This window comes from Oxyura jamaicensis, chromosome 1 (assembly GCF_011077185.1).
Source record: "Oxyura jamaicensis isolate SHBP4307 breed ruddy duck chromosome 1, BPBGC_Ojam_1.0, whole genome shotgun sequence".
In the NCBI taxonomy this organism is placed as follows: Eukaryota; Metazoa; Chordata; class Aves; order Anseriformes; family Anatidae; genus Oxyura; species Oxyura jamaicensis.
In genome coordinates this window covers 70,431,139-70,449,932 of record NC_048893.1, presented here as the reverse complement: position 1 = coordinate 70,449,932, position 18,794 = coordinate 70,431,139, and the positions used below count along the sequence as shown (strand labels likewise).

Here is an 18,794-nt window from a genome sequence, read left to right as displayed (position 1 = left end):
CTTGAGTTTGATTTATTTAAAAGTCAATTAAAATAAATAAATAAATTGTTTTTATAGTTGTAGCTTGAGTTTTGATATTTTTCTTATAGAAGTCATAAACCATGCCAGATCTCCTTTTAATATTCTCATTGAAATGCAAACTGTGACCTTTCTTGGTCTGTTTTAAAGAGATTTTCCGCAAAATATGGCCTGTTTTGAGTAACAGGCGACAGAGACAAGGGAGGTTGCATCTGTAAACTAGAGAGGCTGCAGCTAAACCTCATATTGATGCCTCCACTTGAAACTGCCAGGGAGACCCATTTACTTTTGAATGCAAGATTCTCTGCCAAGTTGGCACCAACTTTCATGTTTATAGATTTAAATTCAGCACATGGCTTTAACTCTTCAGCTGCACTAGCTGCAAACAATTACCCCAAAACAAATGCCTAGGTATAATCAGTTCATTGTCTTATCCATGCCAAGTTGCATCTGACCCTTTAGAAATACAGCTGATAATGCTATTTTAAAATGCTGTGTTGGGTAAGACACATGCAAATAGAAAAAGCAAGTTTTAAATGGAAATGTTTACAAATATTAAAGCTTAATATGAAAAAATACTCTTAAACATTTTCAAGATCACATAATATATTCCTGGGAAGATACATTGTTTAACAGATGAATCATTTAAAAAGGTTTCACAGTTAGAAAGAATATACTAACAAGCAAAAAAGCAATTGTTTAGGAGCCTGGCTTTTTAGCCTGTGGCAAATGTTCAACCACTAACCCGGTGCAAACAGCATAAAATTGCCAGGTGTTGGAAATTCATCCAGGAATAACTTTTATATATGCATATATATGTATATATATATATATAATTTTTGTAACCCTTAAAATATCAAAAGTTTGCTTTAGCAAATACATACTTGATTTCTGACTATTTTCATAGGCAAAATATTTTGCCACACATAGAAAATCATTTTTAGAACAGAACCATGACTGAGTTATTAAGAATATTTTCAGTACTTAGATACATTATCACTTTATGGCTTTAATATTTAGTAAAGGAACAATAATAAACTAACTGCAACTGTAGGCATGCTCTGAAATCAAATTTGAATCTGAGCTTCAAACTGGGCAAATATTTAATACAGTGAGGTGAATACCGTTCTTGCAGTGGAAGCAGGCAGAATCCCATCAACTCCATTCACTGCTTAGGTTTGGGTATAGACAAAGAAACTTGCAAATGCAATTATGAAGTTTTTTATCTGTAGCCCTTATGCTGATCAAACATATTTTTCTAACTTGCTGAATATTCCCCTCCAATGCTTCATACTGACAAGCATCTCAGTTATGACACTATTTGATACATAGATAATCTTTGTTAATAGCTGCATTAAATCATATTGGAATTATAAGTGATTTTTGTTGTTGTTATTACATTTCCCTATTTCTTTTTTCTTAACCATTTGCAAGGCATAAAGTACTCTGCATGTGTCGAAACAGTTCTTTCTCAGTCACTAATCATTTCATTTAGCATTAACTCCTGGATGCATGCAAGTAGTGACCTATTTGTGAGCAAAATAAAAGGGTAATTTGATAAGTCAGAAAGCACATCTGCATGGCCATGAGTCCTTTCTGTGGTTTTAAGTATTTTCATAATCACAGATGCAGTTCAGCACATGGGAAGCTGCTTATAGCTAGTTCTGAAAACTGACAAATAGCAAAACTATAGGCTGCATTACAAACATGTAATTATGTCCTGATTTTAGACTAAGAAAGAAATCATATTTTTCTCTCAAATCCTGTTGACTGTATCAATCATAAACTTTCAGAGTAGCTTTCTTTTGTCAGTTACTTTACTCTTAAAAACTCAGTAATTCCTGCATAGTACATCAGATTTATGGAACTATTTCTTGGCATAACTCTTTTTGTTTAAGTCACACATGTGTGTGTATCTGTATGTGCTCTTTGGTTGTGTCTAGAATTTTGAGTTACTAAGAAGCTCCTCCTTAAACACAGGCTGGTTAGTTTTACTTTCTGTACTGGTTCACTCATTGTAGAATAGAGATTTATTTTTATAAAAATGCATATTTTTTTCTTACCTAGTGTGAAAGACACTGTATTTGTAAGGACTCTAATGTAGTACAAACTACACTGTTGTGTTAGTAAATGTTTTTATTCAGGTGGGTTCTATGAGTTACTAAACCCCTTGGATTTCTGGCAAGTGAAAGCAAATTTGCAGGCACAGTTTGGATGCCTGTGTTGCCATTGGGTATCCTGCAATTTTGTGTATTATTTGAGAGTTGCAACCCTGTCCAATAGAGGGATTTTTTGTTTGTTTTTAGGGAATTGGTTGTGAATAGGGGAAGGAAAAGACAGAAATTTCTGATTGAGGTTTCTGTCCCACAAAAAGGAGCAAGTCGAATACTGATGTACTGCAGTAATTTTGGATGAAGACAAATCTTTTAATTAGGTACATGCAGTGTGAGGACATTTGCAGAGATCCCATAGTTGAAGTTGTTGTGAGCTTTCAGTTTCCCAGAAAGAAAAATTTAAAAACCTTAACAAATCAACCTTCAACAGTTTGTTTTAAGGTAGGAAAAGAAGGGGAAATGGGATTTTGTCTGGTTCTTCAGTTTTATTCTACTTGTTTATTATTATTATTAATATTATTAATATTATTATTATTATTATTCAATGCTGATTTTGTCTCTGAGAGATTCTCACATTGTGTTTTTTTTTCCTGATAGCTCTGCAAGCGGATTGATGGCTATGTCCAGAGTCCAACAGTATGTATACACTTGCTTTGAGGAGGTAGGATCCTTCTGATATTTTACTATTAGAACAAATGGCTATTTTCCTAATTGTGTCATTACACATTTCATAGACATTAAGAAAAGCCACTGAATGTGACAAGTATTTACATGCCCTGATACTCCCAGCAGCCTACGGAGCTTCATTTTCTCCAGCAGCCTATGGAGCTTCATTTTCTCCAGGCACGCTACCCCTGTCTTGGGAGAGGCCCTCATCCCCACCACTGTGGTGCTTCTTCCTCAGCCATGTATCTTGTCTCTCCCCAGTTTCCTTGTAGAGCTGTGACAGCCTGTCATTGTCAGTCCCTCTGGATATTACAGTTGCTATTTGCTCACATGGATGCTGGCTGATTCCAAGGCTTTTAAAAAAAATAAAAAAAAAATCTTTTCTTTGTGTTTCCTGCCCAGTGCAAATCCAGAAGCGTGCAGTACAGTTCATGAGCTAGAGTCTGCAAAGGTATCATTGCTAGAATTTCTCTGTGATGGATAGTAGAGGACCTAATGACAGATTTTAGTTGTTACAGAAGAATTGTCAGGAAGTCTCATCTTCTCCATTCACCTCTAAGGCACAGTGGGAAACTTAAAGGACAAATTCAGCTGACAAACAGAACTTGGATCCCTGCAAAGGAGACATATTCTCCCATGTCAAATCTTTGAAAGATTGGAAAAAAAACTCTTGCTCTGATTAAATTCTTATATCCCCTGCTTCTGGGCACTTTCATAGTACTCCACACATACTGAGAAGAAAATTACATTGAATAAGCAAGGAACAGGCCTGAAATTAATGAAGATTCCAGTTATATAGGGAATATTTTTCATTATGAAAAGTTTTAGTCACAGTTTCTGTGCATGTGGGCCTCAGCACAAAAATGTGCTGTGTAGTTTAGTTTTACTCATCTACTACTAAGTGTGGTTTTACTCATCTCACCCCCGCATTATTATTTTATCTCAATAGTATTTCATTAACCTATTAAAATAGGAAATCTTGAGCACTTGCTTTCACTGAATCCAGATGCTCTAGAAAGTGAATACAGATTTTTTTTTTTTTGTAGTTTAATTTTCTAAGAACATAATTAATTATAAAATTGAATTATGTTTAAAAAGCATCAGTCTCAACTTTTAGAAATCTAAAACAAACTTTGGCAGAATTTTTCATAGCATTTTACTGTATGGTGCATGTGTTTGTGGCCTACCTGCATAATGAAGTGTGACTGTTAAGTAGGTGGGTACTCTACACAACTCAACACTGCTTTACATATATTTATTTTTATTAAAGTGATAATCATGGCACTGTTTGATAATCCTCTTTTATTTCTGCTACACGCAGTAGAATTTTAAGGGTATTTCTTGTGTAGACACAAGTAATTAAAGCAAAGGTTCTTTTGAGGAATTGCTGCAGAGAACAGTTGCCTTATGAATGCCAGCGTGAGACCTGCATTTCTTTGTCCATTTCTATGGAGTTCAAGTCTAAAGCAGATGCAGTGATAGTTAAACCTGAAAAAGAACATACTGAATTATGTTACCACATTAAAGGTAACCAAAGGGAGCCCTGATATATCCCATGTAAGAAATACCTTCCTTGCTAATACTATTGTTCTGCAGTATTTCACACCAAATTTCCTGCTGTAATAAGGGAATGTGTTGTGTAGTTTAAATAAATATATATTTGTGAAGATGGTCCTCCTGTCCCATTGCACTGTTTTGTGGAACGTGCACTCAAATTTGAATGGGGCAGTTGCATGGGAGAGCTGGAAGCTGCTGTGGAATGGGTGGGAGGGAGTTCCGGAGGGTTGGTCACTGGTCAAGACCCAGAGGACACCCCAGGGCTGAAAACTAGTGAGGCAGAGGAAAAAATGCAACTTGCCTTGTCTCGAGATCTGTAGCAGCCTGATCTCTCCTTGTCCTTCCTGTTGTCACCGTGTTAATACCAGTTACTGCACCTTACACCCAGGTTGTGAGAAGGTGCAAGAACAGACCAAAAACGAGTAGATAAATTCATGGTATAGAAGTAGGCTGAAAAGTCAGTGAGGGCATTGCCAGCCATAAAAATTTAATTTCTTACAAAAAGGATTTGCACTTGTTGCATTTAACAGGCTTGTGTTTGCCAGACATGAAGCTGAGTTAGGTATTGTATATACTACCTCTGGGATTTTATTTGACATAACCAAAGGATTTTCACTTTGCAGGGAATGTTGGCCTGGAGTGGGGCCAGTTCTGACCACTTTGTGTAAATTTTGGGTGTCTGTGACAGGGAAGATGCAATGCTTGGTTGGGGCTCCTTCTGGCAGGCCTCGCAAGGAGTACTTTTCTTCCCTTGGTGGGGTTAGAGTGCTGTTGCTGGAGGGAAAGCTCTAGGTATCTGCTTCTTATAATTTGGAGGGGCTATTAAAACAATAATTGCTATTAAAGATTAGTACTCTGTTTTAATTACTTTAATGATGGCGAGTCTCATTCTGCAGCCATTTTCTTTCTTTCTGTGCCTGCATACATTGCTAGAAAATTGTAAGTTGCAAAAGGGAGGGAGGTGAAAAAAATGCTTTACTCTCAGAGGCATTTTATAACGCTTCACCTCAAAATGTATACTTCCAAACCAAGTGAAAATGCATGAAAAAAAATGTAGTTTGATCTTTTCTGAAGAACATGAACTTTTATGTACAGATAATGTAAGCTTCCAGGTATACATCTGTATTATATGCATGCCATAGATTTATTGTGTAATATCCTATCTAGCAATACCCATGTGATAAACTGTTTTTCATGTATTTTTTTTTATTCAGACATCTATTTAATAGCTTTTTCTAACATCCAGAACTCTCTTTTACTTCAGAAAGACAGAAATCTAATAGAAATCAACATCTACCACAAATGTGTTTTATTACCTAAATAAGTACAGTAGTTGCGGTATTCAGTCTCAGATCAGTGGCAGAGTTTTAAGATCTGATAATTTGGTGGAATAGAAACAGGGAGTTTTATTCCTCAAGTGGCACTCGCTTGAGTGCAAATTATGGCTTCAAGCCTTTAAACATCTCCAGATATCAGATTTTGGAAATTTGTGGCATTCCATTGCATAAGAAACATTTAGAATATTTTTAGGGAGTTTAACACTTTCCAGATCTCTCATATTTGCACAGCAATACTTTGGGTAACTCAACTAACTGGTTTTAAAACACAGGGGCTAAAGTAGTGCCCAGTAAAAATGCTGAATGCCCTAATATTGTCTTAAAGTATTTTGTTGTTGTTGTTGTTGTTGTTTTGTGTTTTTTGTTGTTGTTGTTTTGTTTTCCGCTTCATATTAGGAAGATACAGTTTTTTGCTAGTTTGTATCAGCATTTCTGTCAGCATTGCATACCGCTGGAAACTTGCATAACGAAGGAAACTCATACCCATTAATTTGTCTATGCCACAACTGTCTTGTGTTTAAATATACTGTATGTTTAAATATATAAACGGCTATTTCACAGGTCTAACTCCCATGGATAGTCAGTGAGGGCCAGTTGCGCACTGCCCCCAGTTACACACCTGAAATTCTCATTTTATGTCCATTCTTGATGTTTGTATGGAAAAGCTTTAAGGATTGTGTTTCTGCAAGGAAGTTCTTCGTCTGCCTCTCCAGCACAGCATTTTATTCTGATGCAGTTCCTGATTGCAGGGAAATGCTGTATAATTGTACAGCATCGGCTGATGATAGATGCTATCGTGCTTCACTCTAGCGTGTCAGATGTCCAAACATTTGTCTGAGTAATATTGTTAAAGATTCTATTGTCATTGTAGTTTATTCGTTTCTTGAAAGGATTTTAAAACAGAAAAATGAATTCACTTACTAACATATTCTCCAAATGCTTCTGAATGGCTACATTCTGTTGGCTACAGTCTTTTCGTATAATAATATAATTGATGGAGTTTAGGCAAAATTACCAAGGGCTGTATTGGAAGTGTTTGTACTATAAATATTTATGGATTTATAAAGGTAATCTTGATGGAAGTGGACTAGACTGTTTATGGTGTGTACTGCCTTTGGAGACTTCTAAAGGCAGAAGACACTTTAAGTATCTTCTTGGAAATTGGTAAGTCAACCTCCTGAATGAAATGTTATAAATACAAGGTATGCTCTTAGCCTTCTGATGTGCCTTTAAAACTTATGTATCTCAGCTGATTTCTGCCTTCCAACTACTAGTTGGCAGGGAGAACTCCAAGGGAGAACTCGGAGGGAATGCTTGATGGTTCCTTCTCAAGCAGGCTTCTCTGCAAAAGCTCTGCATGAATCCTCTGCATGAATCTCTCAAACATCCTTCAGCATGTTTGAGTTTGGCTTAGCAAAGGACAGGTGGAAAACAAGGAAGAAATGACTCATATGTAGAGGGCTCACCCCTGGTTCAGCCTCTAAGGAAGTTAAAGAAATCTGAGGCTTGCAGAACTCTTCTAAGGAAAGAATAACTATGTATATTTGGTTTTTGTTTTGCAAAGTTTGGGGCCATCTGAGGACTGGCTCTTCTATCATACACTTATGCAGATAGGCACTGTAGTTGAAATCTAGACAAGAAATAACATGTTGACGTAATTGGTGACGGTATTTGAACAGAATGACCAGTGTAGAAATTGCCTTTAGTTCCATAGTTTTTGATGCATCGGAGGGCAAAGAGACTGAGTTTCAGTTGGTTAAAAAGTAATATGGGAGGGAAGCTTAATTAGTAGCCAGGTAGTGTAGGAGAAAATCCAACTTTTTTCCAGAGCTGAAGTCATACAACATTATTATCAGGGTAAAGCATTTTACCCTGTTCTTCTGGATCAAGATGGTTCTGAGGAGGTGCACAAAGCTGGTGATTCAGGCTAAGTCTTCCACACAGTCTATTTATAAGCAGCAGATGGAGATGTTTACAGATTCAACATCATAACTTCCCCATGTGAAATAGTGTTATTTATTTACTGTCTTGTATTTTAGAGAGAAGAGTTTGGGGGCATAATGTATTTTTTACAGGGACAGTTTGTAAATTTGAAAATACCATAATATCCTTCAAACGCTATTTTTGTCCTTTTATAAATGGTAATATTCAACCTTCACAGCTAAGGAAATAGTATAATATATGAAAGAAAACACTGTAGTGAATATTCCTTTTGAAATAATAGATGAAGATTTATAGATGACAGCCCCTCCTATTATTTAACTAATAAGAGTTGCATGAGTTTTCTTTCAAGTGAAACATTTTTAATTGCTCCTGGTCATCCTAACCAAACTCAGTTGCTGTAATGATGGTTCCAAATCTCAACATGACCTCATACAATGAGCAGAAAAAAGGATTATTAGCATTATTTTCCTAACTGTGCTGAGCATGCCATATCTCATAGTCTCATGGTTAGTTTTGACTTAAGTTTTGTAAAGAGCCTGATGCAAAATCATTGAATCAATAAGATCACACAGCCCTTCCTAGGACCAGTTATTAACATACACAAATGATTATTCTGGCTCCCAGCCTTTCTCTGCATTATATTTCTCCTCATTAATATCTGTATTAGTGCTGTAAGTTTTCCAGAGCAGACCCTCCCACATCAATCCTCTAAACTGAAGATGGGATCTGAACTACTCCCATAGTGCTAAGTATTATCGTATTATCAATAGGAAATTCTGGAGAGTGGGTAATAGTCAGTTACTGCCAACTCATTATTATTTTTTTTTTTTCAAAAAGTGACCAGAAGTTGAAAAGCTCTGTAATGTACTATACTCTGCAATCCTGTATTTCATACCTTTTCATTCTGATTTTTTTTAACCCATAATCTATACACACAGATGTATTTCTATTAAGCCATCTCTTCCTTTTGCACAAGGCATGTGTAAGTGTTCAAATACTCATCACTGAGCTTGAATTGAAGTATTAGCCAGAGATCACTAAGAAACAAGCATGAGCTTGCATTTCTTAACCACATGCTCTGCTGTTCCATACCAGATGACTAAACTCGGTATTTCCAGCCCAGAAACTATCTTTCTCCAGCAAGGTAATTCGATGACATCAAGGCTTCCCTCACAGTGGAATTTGCCTCCTACCTTTCCATGTACAGCCAAGGTCCCAGGCTGATGTGAAACGATCTTACTGTGATTGAATTACAGGTGTTTACGCCAGCCAAGGCATCTCTCTGAAGCCTGGAAGGAGAACAGTGGGGAAGCTGTTTTCTGCAGCTTGCTTCATACAGACATGGGTTCTGCTTTGCCATTTTAGAAGCCTTCCCCTTTACAGCCAAACAAGTGTTGCACTGTCTGAAATCTTCAGTCCTCTCAAGTCTTAAAGAGTAAGCCTATTGCTTGGAAAGAGGAATCGGATCTGTAGACCTGTGGTATTTAGATACCGGCATGTGTTTTTTTTGTGTCCTGTTCACAACCTTCAGTATTCTTCTGAGCCTCAGAAAATAAACAGTCCTCACAGTGTCCTGTCAGGTTGGCTATGTTGGGCAGAGTGTTTGGGCTGTCTTGGCATGAAGCATCCTCACAGAGAACTGTGTGCCAGCACCTCTTCCTGCCTCTACTCTTTGACGAAGCCCCAGCTTTCACACCCTCACTCCCCAAACTGGGGGGGGGGGGGAGGGGAGGGAAAAGGCAACTTCTCAAGTGCGGCTCAAGCCATTTAGTTCACTTCGGATGAAAGAAAACATCTCAAATAGCATCCTCTACCATGTCGTGGCTAGTGCCGGTGAGAGAAAGAATCCCATGAAAGCTTATGGTAGATGTGGAAGTTACATGAAACTCTGCCATGAGTCATACACTCATTATTTACATGAGTTTTTTTCATGTACTTTAGTGGGGAGAGTGCCAGGGGAAAATGGAAAATGTTTTAGAGTAATTTATTATTTTAAATTTCTTTCTTTATGGCTGCTTTTTCATCATGTATACCTTTCCACCTTTTTGTAATAAAGCATACACAAAGAGCAGATCAGATGAAAAAGTGATTACACCCTGTTGTAATGTCTAAAATATGCTTATTCAGCTAAACTTGTTTTGAAATATTGGCAAAAGTGGCCTCCTACGTTCAGGCTGGAAGCAGTTTACATAGTTTCTGAGACTATTTCCTCTCCTGTTCAATATATCAAGAGCTCCTAGTGCTGCAGTATTTTCTGCCTCTAAAATACATCTCCAGAAAAAATAAATAAATAAATAAAAATAAAAATAAAAATAATCCATTGTTTCAAAGGAACTTGAACTTGTTCCCTGGCTACACATATAAATAACTGCAAGTAATAACTGGATTACTTTCTGTAAACAAAACACAAACATGCTGATTTTTTTTTCCTTTAAGATTTTCTATGTAAAAAAATGCTGAACTTAATATGGTGAGTGTCAGAGTATAAAATAAAAGCACCAAACCCAAGTACCTTGTTATTTGCTGCAGTTACCAACGTAAGAAAAGATACTTTAAAAGCCTTTTATCTTTTAAACTTTTCATTGCAGAAAAGTCTTATTGAGATTTTCCATTAAAAACATAACAATGCACTAAGAATTTGGAAGGAAAATTCCATAGCAAACAATAATAATAATAATAATAATAATAATAATAATAATAATTTAGTCAATCAATAAGGTGTTGAAGTTAGTGCTTTTCAAATTCATACCTAATTGTTTACAGCTGCTAAGTACTTTGAATTGCACAAAAATACCTGTATTGTCTTATTTCTTCAAGTAAAAGTTGAGAAGTGTTTGTTGCAAATCTGTAAGATTGCTTTTTCTACTTATTCTGTAAAATGCACAATTGCCCAGAAGGCTTGAGAATCTGTCCTCACCTTTGTTCGGCATGTGGTCAGGCCCAAAGTTATAGTCCCTGTACACTGCTGCATTGTAAATGGTTGATGATTCTGAAAACTTCAAACTGCACAGTATAATCCAGTGTCCTTTAAATAACAGAGGGGAAAAAAAACAACAACTTTCTTTTAATTTTTAAATTGGGAGTGGTGGTGTATCTTGACTGAACAGAAAGTACAGGATATAAAAGCTTTGACTTATTTTTTAAAATAATTGCCCTGGCCTTTCCTAAACGATTGCAATTTTCTGCTCATTTTCTGCTAATTGCATGTACAGACAGATTCAGGCAAAACATCTGTGGTGGCTCTAAATAGGCGAATTTCCTACAAAGCAGTCAAGTTCCAGATGAATTTTGTCCTGTTGTAAACTCCCTTCCACTGTGAGATTTGAATCCCTATTAGCATCTTTCTACAGAAGCAACTCACCATTTCAGAGGTTCTGCCCATATCACAAATAATGCTATGAAGTACACCCTGTTACAAAAAACTGAACACAAAGCATTTTCTTGTATTATTTTTGCTCTATAAAGAAAAAAAAAAAAAAAAAAAAAACTCCTATTTTGTAGCTTTAAATCTTGATATTATAAAATTGAAAGGTTGATAAAACATTCTGAGGTTATGCTGTGTTGGTATGTTTCCTCAGATTGCCCCATGAAAGATCTGTAATTCTCACAAATCTCCATTCAATGAGATTTCATTATTAAAAATTATATGTTGATTTAGGTGGGATGGCAGCTTGGGGATTAAAAATAATATCTCTTGAAATTGTGAAGCAGAAATGTGAAAGAAAATCCAGAAAAAAAAAAAAAAAAAGAAAAAAAAGCGTGAATCATTCAATAAAATAAAATCTAATGGTAGAAGTGTATTATGGTGAAGCTAAAGTAATCTTTGATGTAATTTTTTCATCACCTGATAGTTTTTGTATATAAATTCAGTAAGTTACAGCTCCTGGAAACAGTTTTTGATTTACTAGATTTATATCTGCATGTGAAAGCTTTAGTCACGAGTATATTTAGGTTGGGAGCAGACCAATACAGATTTATTTTACAGCACACACAATACTAGGAATCCCAAACAAGCTTGTGCATGAGTTTCTGACAGATGTATCTGTATAAAAACAAGCAGGCAGAATGTGTTTGGCCACTTTTTCAAATGCCAGAATAACCTTAAAAATGAAATTGAATTAGCATTGATTTCATTACTCCACTACACTTTTCATTATTTATTTTATTTTAAAATAATTCAAAAATTAATCTATTTAGACTAAAAAAATGTGAGAGGTACCTTTATAGTGTCAGCATGCATAGTTATGTGGAAGAAACTAATGACATATGACAAAATGCATAAGCATCGCTTGTCAAGCAGTCCTGTGTTAGAAGTAAATTCATAAACAAAAGGCCATGTTTCAATAACAATCAATGTTGTGAGAAAAAGCAACAAAAGCTAGAAAATAAGTTAACACTTAACTGGATTAGTTTAAATTTCTGGTTGGCTGATTTTGACTTCTTTGATTCAGTAAACAGAGGACTGTGGGGTTTGTTTGTTTGTTTTTGCTTTGTTTTGTTTTGTTTTTGTTGTTTTGTTTTTTTTTCCATGTAGGTACCAGCCTTACTTCTCAGTAGTGTATGGCTTGTTCCAGAATATGTGTAGGCTGCTCTTAGATGGTTAAGATAAGAATAATATGACTTTTATTCAGAGCTTAAACCACAGTTGTGTGGTTGGGAACCACATTAAGAAGGAAGCTCCAGCACTTTTTCATCTCCTACACACATTTTTTTTCACTTTCCTTTTAACCTTTCAAAATTAACAGTGTGCTTTGTAAACATAATATCTTTAACTCTTTGTTTTCCTACTTCTTCTTCATTAGGCCACTTACCAGATTAACTTTTCCCTTATAATGAGAGTGCAGAGAGTTGCTATGTACTTTTTCCAAATAAATAGACTTTTAAAAATGAAAATTATCAGAAGTATCCTAACCTTCTGTAATAAAGTGTTTTCATAATCAGGTTTATTTTTTCATTGAAATGTTCACTAGCCAGCAGTTTGGATTGGTTTGGAGCATTTCTTCCATGTAAGTTAGCTATTCTGATATATGACAGCTAGGATTCAAGAATGTAATTTTAACCTACGTTTTAACCTGTAGTTTTAACCTGTGATGAAAAAAGAATGGAAAAAAAAAAATGTAGGGAAGAGCTTACATTTTGATTTCTGTAGATCAGAAGAGTCTCTTCAAAAATACACTTGAGTCCTTTACAAGCCTTGAGTCTGTTTGTACTACTTGAACTGTTTCTCTCCTGTAAACTTATTTATTTTTTTAGCCTTGTCAAATTTGCCCTGAGTAAGGTTGGTTTCACATTATAGCACTGCACTAAAGACATTTAACCCCAAGCAGTCACCACTATTCCATTGAGAAGATGCTGGTATTGGAAATGATGTTATCAAAATTTTGCTTGTTATCATCCCAGTTTGAGAATAATTAATGTCTAGCATACCTTCAGACAACTGTTCTCTGCTTCACTATAGCACACTATGACTCTTACTGGAAACTGTCACCTGACCACACTTCAGTTTGAGATCTTTGGTGTTGGCATCATTATACCATGATGTAGAAGCTCATTCTTCCAAAGACCCAACCTACCTTTGGGTGTTCAAGATTTCCTGTCACTATAAAAAAAGGTACTAATGATCTAACTGTACTCTTTGCAGTGAATACTTACGGGGTCACTCACCTTGCAAAACAGTTTTCTCTTCCCATGCTCTCACATTTAACTTCACAACATGTTATCCATGATTTGGGGTTTGATCCCACTTAACAGTTTTCTTTCCAGCACCAGGTTGAAGCACTACTGCAACTGGAATATCTCAAAGATATCTGTGAAAGTTAACATTGGCATTCAGGTTAATAGACATTTCTCTACGTAGTGATTTTCAGCTCTAGGGACACTTCAAAATGCTCCAAATATTCGAGAAAGAGGATAAAGATTCAGAAGGTGCAGAACAAATTCAGCAAAGTACTATTAAAATAATATTTGTCTGAACTAACAACAAACTGGTAGCAGCTGACTTTCCAGTAAGAGTCTTATGGGTTTCCCCTGCTGCCCTGACAACATATCCTCTCATCCTCTCATCTTGTGGGGGAAATTACTATTGAAGTTGTTGGCGCTTTTGCCTCACAAGTATATTTGATGGTCACTGTGTAGTCTGAGCACTTGGTTTATGTGGACTACTCATCAGTTACAGCAACTGTGAGTCATAACCAGTGTGAATTGTATTCAGCTTGGAAACAAAAAAGTGGAAGGCTCAGCAGCCCGTTACACCTCCCCCTAGGGCATCACTGGTATTGCCAAGTCTACAATTGAAAACTTACAAGTTAAACCTTCCCCAGATCTTAATATTTGCTTAAAATGAAGATCTTAGAGGACAGAAAATATATTTTTTAAAACTGAGCTTATGTTGTGTTCTGATAGTGTAATGCTAAGAATAGTTTTATTAAACAGGGGGAATGGAAAACACTACATAAAGCAAATCATACTATGTGTTATGGGGTTAAAGTTTTGTCTTGTAAAGAAACAGGTGTGTGTATTTGGCAGAAATACACTAGGTCAGGTATTTTACATTTATTTTTTAACACACTTAAATTATAAATCTATTAGGTTTGGTTCCTCATTTTCTCATTTGGTTGTGAATCATGGCAAGCATTTGCCACTGCCAGTGAAACCTGGGGGAAAGGTGTTGTCAGCATCCAGTGCCAGTATATATACAGTACTGTATGCAGCTGAGTAACTCAAAAAGCCAGGTTCATCTCTCCATTTGGGCACTCACATTGGATGGGTACTTGGGTCAAATCCTTACTCTTTGAAATGTGGGTAGTACCTTTCCTTCAACTCAAGGGATTTGGGGAAAGATAAAGCAATAGGTCTCTGGGAAGCATTCAAGGACCACAATGTCAAAAAGTACCACACAAGAAGCTTGTAATTCAGACTGCAGAGGAGAGTTTGAGAAGCATCCAGTAAACAAGATGTGGGGCTTCACATCATTTAGTGATGAGAATATGAAACACTGAGAAGCTGCTAGTACTGATATTTTCCTATTTAATGCATTAAATGAAGCCAGGACCCAGCAGAAAATATGTAATACAGGCTTGTGATTGAGGACTGTATTGTACGAGGGCTGTATACAAGAAGTGTTGCTACACGGCAGATTTAATTCCTACTTTTTCTGTTTGATTCTGTGCCTTTTAATCCTGTTTGAACAAGATTGACCCTTGTTTTAATACAGTATTAACACATGTATGCACACACACATTTGTGTGAATGCGCGTTTGTGCATGTAATTTTTTTGCAAGTGAAGGGTGGTTAAGAGTAAATTGCATAAACTGAGATTATATCTTGTAGCACTCTACTGACATCCAAATGAGTCACCAGGAGTGGAATATCCTGAGCCATCCCACAGTGCACTGCAGCTTGAGCCAACAGATGGCAGTCAGAAGATAATTCTCTATTTAAAGCACTTCCATAGAGAAAGCATGTACAGATATCGGCGATTCCTGCTTTTCTCTCGATGATGTCCTGGCTTCTTGGCACTTTCTCCTTTCTGCCTGCTCCATTTGCTCCCACAGCCACAAAGCCTAGTCTCTCTGTGAGAGGAAGCAGCATGTTTAGTGCAGGTGGAATCTTTGGGAATTTTTCCTATTAAACTTCAGCAAGTTCCTAGCAAGTATGTATGAACTGGCATTTTCAAACCTTTACAAGCTAACTGGAATGAAGTGGCAAAATATGCTTCCCCACCAGGCTCCCTCCCTTCTCATCTCTGTGCCAAGCATGGAGATGCAGAGAAAAGGATTCTGTAATTTGCAACATGGACCAAGCAATCAGTGCTTCGATAGGCTTGTTCTTGGAAAGGTCTAAGCCATTTGGCTGCAGATTTTCAGATGAGTTATCCCTGAGGCACACACCTGGTGAGAGAAATTTTCAGCCAAACAGTTTAAGTTTGGCAAAGTTTATTAGAAATTGAAAATGTAGTCTTATAACAGGAAGGAGCTGGCAGCAGGAACAGTTAGCAGTTGTGCCAGCCCCACCTACAATATTTTTGGATGGTTTAATAATGCAGTTAATCTTTTAAAGGAGTTTTTTTTTTTTTTCCATTAAAATTCAGCAAGATACAGCTGTGCAGCTTCCTCATGCTCCTTTGAGCTACAGAGCATAGAGATAATTTTAAGTGAGCATGTTGAGTTTGTAATTGCTAGCCAATTAACATAGACTTCATAATACTGGGAAATCTGTGATGAACATGTGTAAGAAATGAGAGAAAGTACACTAAAATCGTTATTTACTTTGTCAGTTTCAATACCCACGGTATACTTTGAATTATTTTAAAAATGTATTCTCATATGTTCTAAAAATTATTTTAGAAACCAGAAACTAAAGTCTAAGTGATATTTTCATCCAGGTCTGTTTGGCCGGTTGGGTTGCACTGTCTCTGACAGCCTCATGTTGCTTTAAACAAGACAAAAGCAATGATTATATAGTAGCACTGATGATGAGCAGCATTCATAGGCATGCAGCTCCTGTTAACAAAGTATTTGGGGTTCGTCATGGTGACTACACCTAGCAAAAGTCTTAAGAGAGAACAGCAGGCTTTTAACTAAGGATTTTTCAGCATTTTGTATAGCTATAGAGTCCTCAAAATAATCACGTGGCCTCTAAAATCAAATACGTATCTAAGGAGTTTGGGCCTGCCTTCTTACGAAGGTTCTGCCTTCCTCTGTAGGCAAGGCGTTGCTCAGTGTATTTTCTGTTTGCTTTTAGCTGCCAGCCATAAACGCCAAACATTTGGGTGTGACAAATCGCTTTTTGTATTCATCAGAACATCCATTCCGATCTGTTAAGGTCGTATTTACTTTTATTTTTATTTTTATTGACGGTGACAGTTCCACAGGGTCAGAAGCAAACTGCAGGCAGCCGAGGGGACAGGGACCCTGTGAAAACTGCGAGGAGCAGAGCAGAGCTCGCCATCCCGGCCCGACCCGACACCAAGCGCCACCGGCAGAGCTGGCAGGTCCCGGGGCGGGGGGAACCGAGATCTGTCCCCTTGTCACCGAGCCCTGCAGTGGCTCCTGCACTTTGAGGGCCCGCTGCCCCCCGCTCCTGCCCAGTGAGCTGCAACTGCGTCTTTGCATCTTCGTTGCAAAATTTTTCGATATAAATAGCTTCGCGAATATTAACTGAGTGGAAAAGCGTTATATTACCATCACACTACCGCCTATAAGACTTTTATAAGACTTTTTTTTTTTTTTTTTTTCCTTCCTCAAAACGAAAAGCTAATGATGAGTGGATTGCAGTAAATTCCCTTTATTAGTTTGCGGCTATTCAGGGCCTTGCAAAAGACCTCACGTGGTCGCCTACAGACACAAAACTGGCATAATTAATATTCACGGCGAGTGCCCAGGAACCAGCCGGAGGGAGGAGTCCGGCCTGCCCCTCTTGGGCACCCAGGGCTGCGGGGAGGAAGGGGTTAAAGTGTGCAGGCTCCTGGCAAGTCAGATTGGGCAGAAAGCGTAGGCTTTTTATTTATTTACTTTTCCTGGCCTTTTTCTTCTTAATCATACGCTGCTTCCCAATTTAAATATGGAAATGGGGAGCCGCTCGCAATTATTAATGAGCCTCCAGGCTGTCCTGTGGCGCTTGCAGCCGAGCTGTGTCAGCCGGAGGGGAGCAGCAGCAGCAGCAGCAGCAGCATGGCATCTCCTGGCTGCTGGGTGTGAAATTGATGTGCACAAAGGCTCCTCCTTAACTCTGCGCACGCTAAATAAATAAATGCGGGCTTTTGTGCGCCGAGCGGCAAGCACCTCGCTGCGGCGGGGATGGAGGAAGAGGAGGATGGAGAGGAGGGAAGGACAGGGGGAAGGGGAGGAAGGGGTTGGCACGTCCCCAGACCAGCGCTACCTGCCCCCCACCCCCCGCTTGTCTCCACCTGCATCCCCGCTGCGGGGCGGGCGCAGGGGCGAGGGGTGGTTGGGGTTGGGGTGCCAAACAAGATCGATGAAAGGGCTCCGCGGCGGGATTGGTGTGTGTGTGGAGTCGGTGAGGCCAGCCAGGCCGAACGATAAACTTTGCCCTTGCCCGCCACCAGCCCGCACAACATGGCCGATGGCGGGCAGCGAGGCCCCGCGGCGCACAAGGCGACGGCCCGGGAGCCACGCCGAAGCGTCCCCTCCCTCCCGCGCTCCTCTTTTTACGCCCCCTCCCCTCCCCCCCCCCCCCCCCCCCCGTATTATTTTTTGAATTGCTTCTCTTCTTCTTCCTTTTTTTCTTATCATTTTTATGTTTAACCCTTTTTTCCCCTGCCCCTTTTTTTCTGCCTTCTGTCCATTCGATGCAGCAGATGACTAGGTTAAAAAAATAGCAATAGGCAACTAGTTTTTATTTGTATTTATTTATTTATCTATTTATTTTTCAGCCAAAGGTGGGAGGAGGCAGCGAGGAGCAGAAGGGACAGAAAGAGCGCGGCGAGGGCTAACAAAGAGTCAGGTGCAGTGCAGCGGGTGCGGCGCCGGCGTGCTCGGGCTCTCTGGTTTTGAAGCATTCCTGGTGCGATTAAACAAGAAAATAGAAAGGCTTTGCGAGAGCAAGGCAGGTTTCTAGTGGTAGTTATGGGCTGTGCAAGGAGTGTATGCGTTTTGTCAGAAAGAGCCCGTTACTGTAGTGATGGAGAAGGACGTACCACCTAGTTCTGTGGGACAGCAGTGTTTGAAGATGTGCCTGGCTTGACTTTGCTTTTTTTGCACTCCAAAATAGGCTGCTGCTTCGCTGGGCACAGGTAAAATCCCTACAACGCGTTTTCTGCGAGTTTGCCATGTTAGATAAGAGCGTGACTTTGATGTCTTGATGGAGATAAAAAGCGAAACAAACCGGGGCAAAGTCAGGGATTTAAGCTACAGGGAGGGAGGGAAAGGAGGAAAAAAAAAGGGGGGGGGGGGGGGGCCGCCGCAAGATCAGGCTATGATTAACAACATTGAAAAATGGCAGAATAATGTTTACTTTTGAATATATGGCCTGCTGCCAGGTTGGCGCTGGTTTTTAGGTTAGCAGAGGTTGGAGGAAGGGCCAGACTAAGGCGTGGCTAGCTGCTGTCAAGGAAAGTAAATAAATAAATAAGATGTCTGCAAATTGCTGTTCTCAGCTTTTTTTCTCTCCTCTCCTCCACCCCCCGCCAACCCCCCCC

The 18,794-nt window shown here is 38.5% G+C and overlaps 1 long non-coding RNA gene across 10 annotated transcripts in view; it reads left to right on the top strand.

Annotated features, from left to right (window-relative positions):
• Positions 1 to 18,794, top strand: part of LOC118155656 — a 111,688-nt gene that overhangs the window by 85,814 nt on the left and 7,080 nt on the right. For 9 of the 10 annotated variants that reach the window (XR_004745951.1, XR_004745935.1, XR_004745943.1 and 6 more), the window contains 2 exons: positions 2,730 to 2,793; positions 5,620 to 5,707. This is a non-coding gene — a long non-coding RNA (uncharacterized LOC118155656). Of the gene's footprint in view, positions 1 to 2,729; positions 2,794 to 5,619; positions 5,708 to 16,500; positions 16,725 to 18,794 lie in introns of those variants that run through there. The other variant, XR_004745939.1, reaches the window with a different exon arrangement.